General features: G+C 50.4%; 1 protein-coding gene across 7 annotated transcripts in view; it reads right to left on the bottom strand.

The window, feature by feature from the left end:
• ADGRL1 (adhesion G protein-coupled receptor L1) overlaps positions 1-8,181 on the bottom strand; it is a 65,152-nt gene extending 56,971 nt beyond the window's left edge. For 2 of the 7 annotated variants that reach the window (XR_012489262.1, XM_074310543.1), the window contains exon 1: positions 7,169-8,180. The gene's annotated coding sequence lies outside the window, so the exon portion shown is untranslated. Of the gene's footprint in view, positions 1-7,168 lie in introns of all 7 variants that reach the window. The other 5 variants (XM_074310586.1, XM_074310572.1, XR_012489256.1 and 2 more) reach the window with 4 other exon arrangements.
• Between the last annotated feature and the right edge of the window lie 6,022 nt (positions 8,182-14,203).

Genomic DNA, 14,203 nt, shown 5'->3' with positions numbered 1-14,203 from the left:
ATATATATATATATGATAATAGGGCATGTGTTTCTATAGTATCTCCTTAGTAGATTGTAAGCTCCATGAGGGCAAGGCAATCTTATTTCACCCTCAGCACTCCCACACAGCATTTCTGTATACAGTAAGGATTTTGAATTAATCTGAAGGCAGCTAAGTGATACAGTGGATAGAGTGCCAATCTTGGAGTAAGGAAGACACATTTTAATGAATCAAAACCCCAGTCTTGGAGATTTATTAGTTGTATGACTGTGAGGCAAGTCATTTAACCCTGTTTGCCTCAGTTTCCTCATCTGTAAAATGATTTGGAGAAGGAAATGGCAAATCACTCCAGTATCTGTACCAAGAAAACCTCAACAGGGTCACAAAGAGTCAAGCATGACTTAAAAATGACTGAAAAACAAATGAACTAATCTATGATTTCATCCAAATCATTGATAAAAATTGAAGCCGATGATTCAGAGATCTTAGAGCTAAAGATGATCAAGTCCAGTCCCTCATTTTATAGATGTGATCAATGGCACTCAGAATCGTTTAGTAATTTGCCCAAGAACATGCAAGTGGCAAGGAGCAGAGTTGGGATTTGAAGCTAGGGACTACAGACCCAATATTCTTTCTTATACCATTAACACACTTAGTCGTTGGACTCACCGTTCTACACTTATTCCAATCTTTGCTCATACTATTTCCCCCAATCCTTTGGAGTTTTCAAAGCTCAGCCCAACTCCCATCTCCTCCAGGACTATGGACTAACTCATAGGCCAACAGAGCTCTCTCTGGAGCCAGATTTCTCTATAGACTCAGAGCCCTCCCCCACTCCCAAGCAGCTCATTAAGATACAGAACATCCCCTTGTACTGTTCTCTGGATGTTCCAGATGTGAGTCTAAGTGACCCCCGCCTACAAATTAACATAAGCTCCTTAAGATGCAAGGATGCGTTTTTCCCTGTGGTCTCCTTGACCCAGTCTGCTTGTACTCTGGCACAGCTCTTAGCATATTAGGGAGCTCAGTTGACTGGAACTGAAGACAATGGGGGGAGCTGTCATTTATATTTTCCTCTCTCCCACCCAAGCCTTTCATTCACCTTTTATTCAGTACACCTCGATCTCCTTAGGGGAGGAAAGCTCACCATCCCTGTCCTCTCCGAGTTTTTAGTCAGAGTCCTGTAAAATTTAGAGCTAGAAAGCTGCTTAGAGATTGCTGGGAACAATCCATCATACAAAGGAGGAAACTGAGACCTAGCAAAAGATCATGGATCTAGACCCCAGAAATCCTAAGATCACATGGGCAAAGGACAACGAGAATTCTCCAGTGTCTCACAGGAGGTCAGTGGCAGTTTATTAAGCATTCACTAGGAGGAAGCCATATGAAGTTCCCAAGTAGGAGTCACCTCCCATGGAGTGGGGTTGGAGTCAAGGAAGGTATCTTAGAGAAAATGGGACTTTTCTAGGTCCTTGAAGATTGGTTTCAGTAGGTGGAGGATGGAAGGTCATCCTTTCAGGCTTCAAGGTAAGGAATGTGACTCACAGAGAGAAAGGGTAAGATTCTGGGGTGTAGCAAGGGCAGTAAAGATAATGGTGTGACTGGAGCAAAGAAGCCACATAGAACCTATAAGTGGGGAGACCTTCAGGACACCATCTAGAAACTGGGAGATAGATAACAGAAAGGGGGTAGGTAACAAAGGAGAGATGTGGAGGTCTGCTATCAGCCAGAGAAAGGATGGGATGAGCCAAGCAAGAATTCTCAGGCTTGCTTGGTCCCCAAACCATTTGGATGACCATTACCACTAAGAAAGATGATGCTGGAGTAGGAGGTAGTGGTCTGAGAATCTTCTTCCCTAAGTTTGGCTGACCACTCGGTCCCGGAACGTCTGAACACTCAGCCCTTCTTTTCCACCTTGACTGACTTAACTGCTAGGGTTTTGTCTTGTTGGAGCTAGAGAGCAAGAAGTGGCTCCTCTATCCACTCTGAGATCTTTATTGTGCAGATCTACTGCTGGTCACAAGGTTCCTTGGTTTATCCCAGGAAGTGCAGATAATGGAGCAGTGGGAGCCTTCCCTAATCCCTGAGAAGAAAGGCTTGGAGCCTAGACCTTCTGGATTTGATTAGCCAAGGATAGGCCCTCCTTCCCTTTTCCCCCTTTGCCCTAACCAATGTCCCTCTTGGGGGCCTTTTTTATCCTAGTGGTGGATGATTTTGTGTCCCACCTCTGACCCACCTCTGTTAATCCTAGATGCTATTGAGTAAGAGGCCTAGCAGACTTAGTGTCCATTCAAGAGTTGTCTATCTTTCATTACAGACATCATAAGAAGCATAAACTGTCTCTCAGTTAACAGACACACAGGCCTAGGATGGGGTTTGGTCGGGCAGACCAAGCCAAAGGGAAATTTTCCCTCTTTCAATGGGACAAGACAAGAAAGCTAGAGTGGTTCCCAGGCTCCCTTTAAACTGTCCTTAGGAATCTCCCTTTCTTCCTGTTATTCTGTGACATTCACTATATGATTCTGGGCAAATTGTTTGACTTCTTTAAACCTCAGTTTCCCCATATGTCAGATGGAAGAATAATTCTTTCATGACCTCACAGGACTGAAGTAAGGAAAATTTAAATCTTAGATTGCTTGAAAAATGAAAATTAAGCTTCTCCTGACCCCTCTCCAGAGGCAGGACACTGGCCGGAGATCACTCGGCTTACTGCTATGGCCACTGAGTTCTTTCAAGTGGAATAGACTCTATTTTATTCCCATGGACTATTTATTCCTTCTTCCTACCTTTTACCCCCCAATTTCAAGAGAAGCTGAGAAGAGAAAGGAAAAACCTCTTTACCCAGGAATCCTGAGCATCTCTTCTTACTGCTTCCCTCCAGGGCTAGTTATCCCACCACCTGCCCTTTGCTTTTCACCTACTGGCCCATCCACAGGACACCAGAGCACTTAGACCCAGGGAATCCCAGAAGAGGAGGTCTCCTGAAAGACACTTCCTCTTCTTAGGGAGACTCTGGTCTCCCCCTCCCCAGGGGCAGGGGTCGGGGGAGGGTAGGCTGTCTGCTGTCTACTGTCTAGAAATTGAAACCCAGAGCAGCAAAGCCCACACTGAAACCAGATCTTCCCATATCCTTGGCCAGTGGGGGAGGGATCAGAAGCCCACAGATAACTTGTAAAGGGAAGAGGACTCGGAGAAGACAGAATTATTGTGTTCTCTCCCCTCATCTTCGGAAATGACTAGCATAGTGTCTGGCACACAGGAGGAAATTGCTAAATGTTTGCTTTCAATTTTTATTGCCATAAATCTGGGAAGGACCTAAAATCGTCTAGGTCAGTCTAATTTACAGATGAGGAAACTGAGTCCCAGAGAAGGAAAATGGTCTGAGGCCACACAACTCCTATGGTACAGTAGCTCTCCTGAGCCCAAATTCAGAACCAGGATAACATCTCATGAGATGTGCCAGGCTTATAAATGGATCACGTGCACACACCTGTGTGATTGAACCCAGGCAAACGTGCAACCACATACAAAGACATGCATGTAGATGCACATGAACTCATATGAAAACAGAGACATAATTATCTTCTTCTTGCCTCCACATACATTATAGCTACAGCAGATCATTCATGCAGTTCATGGGCTGAATCTGGCTTTCCCTGGCTCAGCAGGTAGCCCTCCAGGCTAGATATTCTGCCTGCCTCCTTCCTAAGCTTTCCTCTCTTGAGGTTCTCCCTGCCCCAAGGTTCTTGAGCAGTAACTCACTCCTCTTCGTTGGGAACCCAAACAGTTTGCTTCCTGGTCCTCTATCCTCCCCTCTCACAGAAGGGCTCAAGGACATGAGGGAATATGCCTCCTCTGTCCAGAGAAGCATGGGATGTTCCCAGCCCCAAAAGTGGAGGAAGGGGGCAGCTAGTTGTCACAGTGGATAGAGCACCATCCCTGAAGTCAGGAGGACCCGAGTTCAAATCTGACCTCAGACACTGGGCAAGTCAGTTAACCCCAGCCTCAGCAAAAAAAAAGTGGAGGGAAGGTATTCATATAGGAAAGTTCATTGTGCCACCCAAGGGTGTGGGGTCAGAAGTTCCCATCAGACAGTGGCATGTTCACAGTAGTCATAATAAGGTTGGGGGTGGGAGAGGAAGGGAGGAGGGGCAGGAAGCAGAAAGAGGAGAGATGGGCACCGACTCACTAGAATGGAAGTGGGAGGGAGAGGCCCACGCATGTGCATGCACATGTATGTGGCGGTGTGTCTCTGTGCATGGGTACTGATTGTCGCTGGCGAGGGATCGAATTAGTTCCTTTTCCCTCTTTCCAGATGATTTTTCATCTCTGTAATTAATGGGCAAGTCAGCGCTGAACGGCATGGCAGGCAAATTGCTAGTTAGGGAAATCACGGATAATTTTCTCGATATGATAATGAAGGTTGTATTCCTTCTTTTATTCTCCCTGTTTTCATCCTACTTTTAAGTAATAAATTCAGCATTAGAGGGAGGAGTGAGTGGGAGAAGGGGAGAAGTCACCCACCCTCTAAGACCTGGGTCTGACCTGAGTTAGTCCTGGTATGCACCCCATCCTAAAAGGACAACTGGACCCAAGGTCTGGATAAGGTGAAGGGGGATGGTAAGGGAGAGGGACCTGGGGGCCAGCTGACAATGGAAGGGGAAGGCATACCACCTCAATGTCAAGAAAGGCTTCCGTACTCCTTTAATCAGATTTGTAGCAGGAAAAGCAAAGGATGGAGAGAGAAGACCAAGTGAACTGGATTTGGGTAGGGCCAGGAAGGAGTAAGGAGGGAGCAAGAAAGCTACTGAGGACAGAAGTCTCTGCTCATCACCCTATGAGGAAGGGAATATGGTCTGAGGAAAGAAAGCCAGGGGCAGAGTAGAATAGAGCAGCAGAGGGTGCTGGGAATTTTCTGGGAGAAGGCTTTTAGGCCACTATCTAGGGGCTAAGGCTATGATAGATGAGAAATGGGTTGTTGATAGGATGGGGGGGGTGGAGTCTAAGGCAGGAGGTATCACCCCTCAGGGACCCTTGGGAACCATAGCCTGTCTTTAGAAAGTACACTGACCCTTCCCTTCCTGCCTACCTATCCTGAGATCTTCCCCCAAAGGCCCCAGGCTCTCATTGAATGACAGGGGGCTTATTATATAGGGAATAGGATAGGGAGGGAGAGAAGGAAAGAAGCAGCCATATTGGCATCCATTTTATCCCCTACGCCCCAGTGTCCACACCCCATATGTTTGGAAATGGAAAGACAGAGCTATCAAGAACCGGATGAGGGAGAAATAAAGGAAGGAATGGGGTCATAGGATTTCAAACCGCTTTGAATCCAAGCCCTTTAACAAAAAACTGAAAGCCCAGAAAAGGACTTCTCTAAAGTCTTGGGAGATAGGCTGGGGTTAGGATGCATTTTCTTAAAAGGAAGAAGAGCCAAAGAGGGAGGTCAGAATCCTACTTCCCATTTCACTCCACTTGATGAGATTTCCTCATGGGGCAGCCCCTCTGTTCTGGGGAGAGACAACAGGGCAGCAGGGATCTCTTCCAAACATGGGGAGAAGGGCCAGAGATGACAAGGGAGGTGATTGGCAGGGCCATTTACTTGGTATTGTGTGTGTGTGTGTGTGTGTGTGTGTGTGTGTGTGTGTGTGTGTGTTCTGTGTATGTCCTTTCCCTTCCTAAATGTAGTCTCTGGGGCAGAGATTTTTTCATCCGGATAGAAAACAAAACCTTGCATCCTTGTTTGTATGTGCTTAATTGTTAAAATTTCCATCTGTGCATCAAGATTGAGGTGCGTGGGGGCAGTGAGGGCTATGTACCTGTGCTGGGATGGAAGGGTTGGGTTCCTGTGGGGGAATACAAGGTTAGGGGATTATATATTTGTTGGTGGGACTGTCCACGAGGGGAGATGTTACACGTCCCTCTGGGAGGTTACTGCTTCAGGACACAGACAAATGTCGTCTGCCCCCTCCCCCCAGTCACCTTTTCACTGGTTATGATTAGTTCCCCCTTAGCTCTCAAGACCCTCCTGTGGTTGGGGTTCGTGGAGAGGAACAAGGCCAATCCCCTTTCCCCCCACACACAATTCAGGGCACGGCTGGGTGGGGGTGGTAGGGAAGCATCCCTTTCCCTTTTCCCAAGCCTGACATCTCAGGGACCAGAGCACGGGGGAGCATGATTGACACTTCCCCCCCCTCCACCAGCTGCAGATCGAGGGGGACTCGGATGCAGGGGTCTAACAGCAATCGAAGGCAGAAATAAGAGCCCGAGCTAGCTCTTCTCCTCCTCCTAGCCCGACAGAGCCATTCCAGCCCCCGAGCCCGGCCTGTGCTCAGCTCTACGGCACGTTCCTTAGGGGACCGCAGCGGCAGGCGGGAGGGGAGCCTCTAGCAGGAGGCGCCGCCACGACACCCAGACAACCCCTCCCCCAGTCACTTCCCCCCTCCTCTCGGAGAAAAACAACCAAAAAGGAACCTATATCTGTATGTGTTCATACACACGCACATGCATGTACATGTATCCTAAGCGCCCTGCAGTATCAGCCCTGACTCGGCTCCTGGGGGTGGGAAGACACATATCGGAGACACACAGCAGACACCCACACAGCCGGAGAGCACACTATCCCGGCCACACGGACGCCAGCCGGTACACACACACACACAAAGACACACGACGGAGAAATCAGACACACGGACACACACGACCGGACACACAAAGGTGCATTCGGGCACAGACCCCCGGACCCAGCCTCTCCAGCCCCGCTGGTGTCACCGCGGATCGACGCCGCCTCTCCTTCCCGCACCTCCCCCTGCTGCCCCCCCACCCCCAGCCCGCGCCAGCACCTCGGCTAGCTCACAGCTGGCGCCCAGCTCCGCGGAGATAGCAACCCCAGAGCCTCCCCACGGGCGGCTCTGCGGCTACAACGCCCCCGGTCCTCCCCACCCCCAAACAGAAGCAAAAATGATTCGAACCCCCATCCAGCCACCTCCTTTCCAGACAAGACTTCATCCCATCCACCCCCTCCCCCACGCCCTTCCTTGGCTCACTCCCATCCTCCGCATAGGGGCAAGACCCGGACGTGGGCAAGGGGCAGACAAGGCTCCCCCGACCCGAGCGCCCCAGACACCTGGCCCAGGTGTGACACCCCCTCCCCCCCCGTCCCCCTCTCCCTGGCGTGGACACTCACCTATCCAGGGGCGGCTCGCTCTCCTCCTCAGTCCTCTCCTCTCTCCTGCGGCTTCTCGTCCCCGGGCCCCCCGCCCGGCACATCTCCCGGAGCCGAGGAAGGGGGGTGGTGGCGGAGAGAGGGCGGGCTCCGGGGCTCCCCCTCCCCCAGCCCACCGCCACCACCACCAAAAATTTAGCGGGGGAAAAAATCGAATTTGACAATCCACTCCCCAGCTGGGGGTGGGGAGGGGGCGCAGGCTCCGGGGCTGGAGGCGCAGATCGGGGCGAGCGGGTCTTTTCCCCCCCTGGTGTGGGAGGGAGCTGGGGGAGGGGAGTGGGCAGCGTCAGGGCTCCGGGGCCCGGGGCTGGGGCGAGGCGGCAGCGACACGAGCGGGCAGCATCTCTCCCCCGCTTTCTCTTGGCTCCCCCGACGGCGGCGGCGGCGGCACGTGTGAGTCCAGCCGACTCCCCCCGCCCCCCCTCCGACGGCGGCGGCGGCGGCAGCGGCGGCGGCGAAGGGGTTAACGGGGCAGCTCCAGCCCCCCGCCCGCTGCCCCCAGCCGGGCGAGGCCGCTCCGGGACTCCCGTTCAGCCATCCGCCGGGGCCTCCTCTGCAGATGCGAAACTGCGGGGGACCCAGGTCCCAGGACAGCTACCTGGAGTGCTGCTGCGGCGGCGGCTGCTACAAGAACGGGGGGCGCCCGCCCCTACGGCTCGCGCTCCCTGCAGTGCCCGCGGGGGGCTCCAAGAGAGCGGGGAACTTGGGGGGAGGTGGCGCGGAGCTAATGGAGGAGCTCGGGAAAAGGGGGGCGGCTAGAGAAGGAGACGGTGGCTGGCGGCGCGTTGCATGGCGGGGGGAGGGGCGGAGCTGGGCGGAGAGGGGCGCTGGGGCCCTGGCCCCCTTTTGCACCTCGGGATGAACGGATGGAGCCGGCGCCCGGACACAGCAATGACAAGCCGCCTGCCTGTTCTCTCCGCTCTCCAGCGCACCAGCTACGGGAGGGGAGGAGAAGGAAGGGGGGCGGTAAGTAGCGGCAAAACTCGGCCTGGAGCTCCCTACAGGACCGGGGCCGTTGCAACCAGCACCAGTGCAGCGAGGGAAAAAACAAAAACACGGCTTGGATTTCTCTTTCTCTCTTCCCCTTCCCCCAACTCTCCCGCCAGGTTTTTTTCCCCGCCCCAGGAAAAATTAGGTAAAGAGAATGTTACAGGCTTAGTGGAGGTGGGGATAGGCAAGAAAAATACGGAACGGTTTTTTTTTTTTTTCTGGAAAGGGGGAAGGAATGAGACGTGCCAAATTTAAGAAGGGATATGAAAAACGAGGATTGGATTGAATTGAGAATGGAGAAGGGATGCGACATGCCCAATTGCACCGGGGGCATGCAAATTGCGGACCGGATTCCACCCTGGGAAACGGAAGACTGCGTCATGCCCAATGCAGTGAGAACAAGAAAAAGCCAGGTCTGGATTTTCACAAGAACTGGGGAGGTTTGGGGGGGTAGAGAAGGAAGGAAGGATGGATGGATGTAAAGTGGTTGATGCAGCGTGGGCAGGTCTCGGTTGCCCAGGCGGCTACATGCAAAGGGGAAACACAAAATGCGGGCAGGATCCAGGTGTGAATGGATTTAGGCAAGCTTCTTGCACAGGGGACCAGCATAGAAAGGCTAAGATTTGGATTTTTAAGGTGATGAAATGGGACTGCTGGGAGGAAGCCTCTGCTCAGGAAGGCGAAACCAATAATGAATGGACTGAATTAAACCTAGGACGGTCATATATCTGTTCTGGAAGGCCTCGTATAGAAGACCAGGTGCAGGCATTAATTCGGTCAGGACTATGTTTTAGATGGGGTGTGGTGGGAGTTGAGGATAGGGTCTCAATAAATATCTCCTCTGCTTCTGGGAATCAGTTTTTACTTCACAGGCGAAAAGAAAAACTCGGGTCTGGATTTAGCAAAAGGGCTAGTATGCAGGCAAAATACATTGCTGCAGGCTGCTAGCAATAATTAGGACATGGCCTGGCTCTGGATTCCCAGGAATCTGCTAGGGGGAACGGAAAGAGAAAAAGAGGAGGATGAGGAAAGGGGGAGGAGGACCTGGGCCTGGGCTGCAGAGCCACAACCGCTCCCCCCTGAGGTGCAGGGGAGGCAGCGAGACCCACCCCGGAACTGGGCATGGGAGCCCCGTTTGCAAAAAACAATGGGAACCGCAAAATCTGGCCCAGATGTCCTAAGATGGACATCTCTGAGGAACAGACCTGTTTTGAGGGCGGGAGAAGGAGGGAAAGTGAGCTGTCACTAGGGGGAAGCCGTATGATGATAAGAGGTAAGGTCCGGTTAGGATCTCTAGAGACCGAACCGGGTCAGATTTCGGAATAAAAAGAAGGGAGAAGGACCTAGGAGGGGTGGGGAAGAGCAAAATCTGGACCTGGATCCCAGGGGGAAGGAAGCTCAGCTCTCCTGCAGACCTAGGTAACAGAAGCACAAGGTAAAAGCCAGGATGGATTTCATTACACCTGGAATAAGCGGTCCTGGTAACCAGTGGGAAACAAGACTGACGACCTAGGACAGGGACAAAGCTAGGTCGAGGTAATCGAAAAAGAATATGAAGCTTGGGGAAAGGGAACAGTGCAAAACCAGGTCTGGATCTTTAGGAGAGGACTGAGATTCTACCCCCTCTTTTTTTAATGAAGGCTTTAGCTTGCAGTGGAAAGTAGTGGGAGTCGGGATGCACATAATTTTGGGGGCGGCTAACACCAAGTTTAAGAAGTGAGTATCCCTTAAAACCTGGATTGAAGATGTGGGACTAGATGTCAGAGTCGAACTCTCTGGGTAAAACTAAGGGTTTAAACCGTATCCCGATTTGGGGTATGCTGCCCCGGGGCTGTAATATCACCTGGACCCATAAGAAGCGAAGGGGAAGAGGGGACAGGGAAGTCAGGACACCTGGCTTTGATTCTCGCTCCTCACTTTGTATAGTGCCGCGATTCCCTGCTCCAGTTTCGTATTTTTAACATAGGATATAGAATCTCGGAGGTAGGAGTAAGGTTGGGTGGGTGGGGGGCGGGATTAGAGCAATAATTTGAACATCAATCTAGGGACACACTTTCCTTCAAGCCACCATCTTCCCAACCTTTTCGTTCTCCTCTCAGCTCTTTATCTTCAATTTATCTTGAATATTTCTTGTTTGTACTTAATTGTTTCCACGTCTTTCTCTCCCTCCCCCCTCCGGATTAGGCTGGGAATTCCTTGAGAGTAAGGATGCCTTTTTTTGCCTTTGGCATGGAGTCCGTCACATAATGGGTATTTGAATGCTAATTGAATGACTACTGGGGTGAGGGTGGAGGAAGGCCTAGGTCAGGCCTTTTCACTTATTCCAAAGGTTCTTTCTCCAGCTTTACTTTCATAACCCCTAGACAGAAGGCTGTTCTCTAATTCCCTTTTGAGTGCAGGAGCCAGGTAGGACTTGTTTCAGCCCTTGTGTGATGGGAAATAGGGAAAGAAATCGCAATACTATTACAACTCCTAATCACTAGTTTCAGAAGCATTTTCAAATAAAGCACTTTCCTGACAGTAACCTTTATGAGACAAGTGATACAAAAATTGCATTTTTACAAAATGAGAGTCCTGGATCCTGTTTCTGGTCTATATCTACCTCATTGAGGGGTGTGTGTTTGTGGACGTGTGTTCGTGTGTTTGGGTCTTCCTTTTGTGGCCTCGGTTTCCCTTCTGAAAGACACACCAATCAATGTTAGGTTAGCTGAGCTCAGAGATTCTCCGTAGAAGAATCGTTCCATATTGGAGGAGCTTCCCAATCCTTCCCTAGCCGTAATGCCCCCAAAATCTCTACTCCAGAAACTGCTTTCAGTGATCCTGTAGTCCAGAACAGAAAGGAATATATATAAAACCTAATAACTGTAGCCTAGGGGATGCTGGGAGTTGTAGTCTTGCAGACTTTCACAGTCGGCAGGGTCTTTTCCTCCCACTAAGGTCTCTGTGTTGATGGTGTCGTTCTTGCTTTCCTCTCGCTCATTCTTCCCTTAAAGTATTACTGTCCTAGATCTGGCCTTCACCCGAAAGTGCTAATCATCTCCTCCCCCAGACAGTGGAAGGCAAGATTCCCCTGAACTGGAAAAGTTTATATGGGAGAGGGGGAGGGGAGGCGCCCATCTTTCTCCTCGGATCCAAAGACTGAAACAGCAGGAATTGGGAAGAGAAGGCAACTGGAGCAGATACTACCGGGGGAGGGAAAGGACAGTGCGTTTACAGTGCCCGTGGGATCCAGGGGCACTTTTCTCTCCCGTATTTTACAGAAAATGGGGATGGGAGAGAAGGAATGGAGGGGTGGCCCACGGGAACGGATGAAAGCATTATCCTAAGCTCCTTTGGGTGAAGGTTGAAGTAGACTCCTCCCTCCTGAGGGCCAATGCCTGGACTGAAGGGGCTTCAAAAGCGTAGCCAGGCCAGTCTCCACTCTTCTACCCGTACTCCTGAACGCCTTCCGGGCCCACTCCGCGCAGGCCCACGTGCTGCCAGGACAGCAGCAGCAAGAAGTAGTCCACAAGCAGGCTGTGGGCCAGCATCTTGGCCAGTGCTGGCTGTGCACATCCTTGCACACGCATGCAAGGAGCAGCTAAATGCCCCACACGGGCGTGCATTGTGCTCCTCGCCCAATTCCCATGTACATGCTTTCTAGTGAGCAAATGTGCAGGCCTGAGGAGTCGTGTGGATGGGAAGTAGGGAGAGAAAAAGAAGAGGAAAGGAAACGATGGGGAGAAGTCTAAGGGGGGGGATGAAGGGGAGAAGGAAATATGAAGTGAGAGATAAAGGATAAAAGGATGAAGGAGAAGGGAGACTAATAAAGAGGGAGAAGAGAGACCAAAGAGCAAGCAGGGAAGGAGAGAGATGGGTGAGGATGAGGGGGAGGAGGGAAGAATTCGGGGGAGACTAGAGAAGATTTGGGGAAGGAAGAGGGAAAAAGAAAAAGGGAGGGAAAAAAGGAAAGAAACAGGAGGGAGGAGGAGTAGAGTGAAGGAGGAAAACGATGAGAAGAGAAAAAGGGGAAAATAGAGAAAGTAAAGGGAATGAGGCAGTGAGGTGAGAGGAAACAGGAGAGAAAAAAAATAGATGGAAGAGAAGACAGAAGAGGCAGGAGAGAAGGGAAGAAAGGAAATGAAAAAGGGAGAGGGGATGGAAGATCTAGATGTGGAGGAAGGAAAGAAGAAAAGGCAAATGGAGAGAGATGAGAGGACATGAGATGGGAGGAAAAAGGAGTTAGAAGAAGAGAGGAAAGGGATGATGGAGAATGAAGGAAGATGGAGGGACAACAGTGGAGGTGCTGAATCAAGAGGGTAACAAAAGTCCTCCTCTACTTAGAGAAGAGGAGAAAGGAGATCTGAAAGGATCCATCTCTCCTACCTACCTGCCCTAGCTGAAGAGAGGAGGAAGCTCAACTTGCCCTCCTCCCCTTTTGAGATCTCCCAAGGAAGTTTGGCATTCTCATTTACCAGGAAGGAAATCTGTTATGGTGGAAATCTTTGTCAGGAGGATGGAAGCCACGGTTGCTAGCTAGAATTGCCAAGGATCCAAGGGAAATGCAATTACTTTGTCTTGCAGACCTCCTGGACACCTTGGATATGCCTACCCGTCATTTTCTCTTCCATCACCCAAATGTTGAGAGACAGCATGGTTTGTAGATGGGCTCCTCTACTTGGAGTTGGGAAAGACCTGTATTTGAATGTTGCTTACACACTGTGGGACTCTGGACAATCCAATTAAAATCCTTTGTGCTTCAGTTTCTTCATATCTGAGAATCTGAGGTATTGGATTCTATGGTTCTTAAAGTTCCCTTCTAGCTCCAATTCTATAACTATCCTCTTCCCAATAGGGAAACAATAGAGCCGTTTCTTCAGGGGCCCTTTTCTTCTTCACTGTTCTTCCCTCCCTAGTGGCCAGTACTGCTTTGCTACTGCTCCCATGTCACCAGGAGAGTGTTCTACCACTGGGTAATGGAGACCAGGAGGCACTTCACCTGATTATGTGAGGGGCAAGCTAAGAGAACTCAGCTGGGGGTGCTGTAAGACTGCAGTCAAAGAAATTAGTGAATGTTTGGGGTGGAGAATTGGGTGAGAAGTAGGGATAAGAGCTAAGAATAAGAGGAGAAATATAAGAGGAAATGAAGTAGGGAAGAGAGGAGAGGGGAATAGGGATAAGGTGAAGTGGAAGTAGAACCTTTCCTTTTTTTCCCCATTTCCTCTTTCTCCCTTTCTCTCCTTCCTCTTTAACTTAAACCTTTCCTTATCTTCATCCCCTTTCCTCTTCTTTTTTCTCCCTCTCTTTCCTTTATCCAGTTCCCCTTCCTCTTTCCATCCCTATCTGAATTTTCCTGTAGCTAATTCTATTGTCTCCATAGGTTAAGAGGCTTACTGAAGATGTTGAAGAATAGGAAGCTCTTGCGCTTTTGTTTTGGACTCTGCTAGTCCAGAAGAGAATGAGGTGAAGAGCTGGGGAAGAAAGGAAGGGATTGGGAAGAATGAGGTGATAACAAAAGAGGTTGAATGGGAAAATGTTGCCTTGGAAGAGAGTTTTAGGGAAACTGGAGGAGAGGAAAATCAGAAGGGGCAAAATTGTAGTGCTAGAGGGAAGAGGGAGAGGGCTAAAGCATAGGAATGGATTCTACAAGGCTGAGAATGATTTCTGGTGAACCTGTATTCAGAAGACTATCACTGAGAAGAGACTTTGGGGACTCCCTGGGGGAGATTTGGGGGATTCCACACTTTCCTGATATGCAATGAGCTAATGAGCCCTGAGTTCCTCAGATCTTATCCTGATGCATGCTTTTCCTGACCAGCTTTGGGGGAGGACCAAGATACTTGGCACACAGGTAAGAGCTTGGCAGGGGATGGGGACAGGGCAGAGTTAACAGAGAATTTTCTCATCCTGATACATGGAAGACTTTGGAGAAGAGAAGGGGCAAGTATGGGCATGTGCCTGAAATCTCTAGAAACCAGTACCAAGAAACTGGAAATTTGTGAAGCAGAATGGGGAAAGTGTTGGAGG

Source organism: Sminthopsis crassicaudata, chromosome 1 (assembly GCF_048593235.1).
Source record: "Sminthopsis crassicaudata isolate SCR6 chromosome 1, ASM4859323v1, whole genome shotgun sequence".
NCBI classification, from domain to species: domain Eukaryota; kingdom Metazoa; phylum Chordata; class Mammalia; order Dasyuromorphia; family Dasyuridae; genus Sminthopsis; species Sminthopsis crassicaudata.
This window is presented reverse-complemented; position numbering and strand designations above follow the sequence as displayed.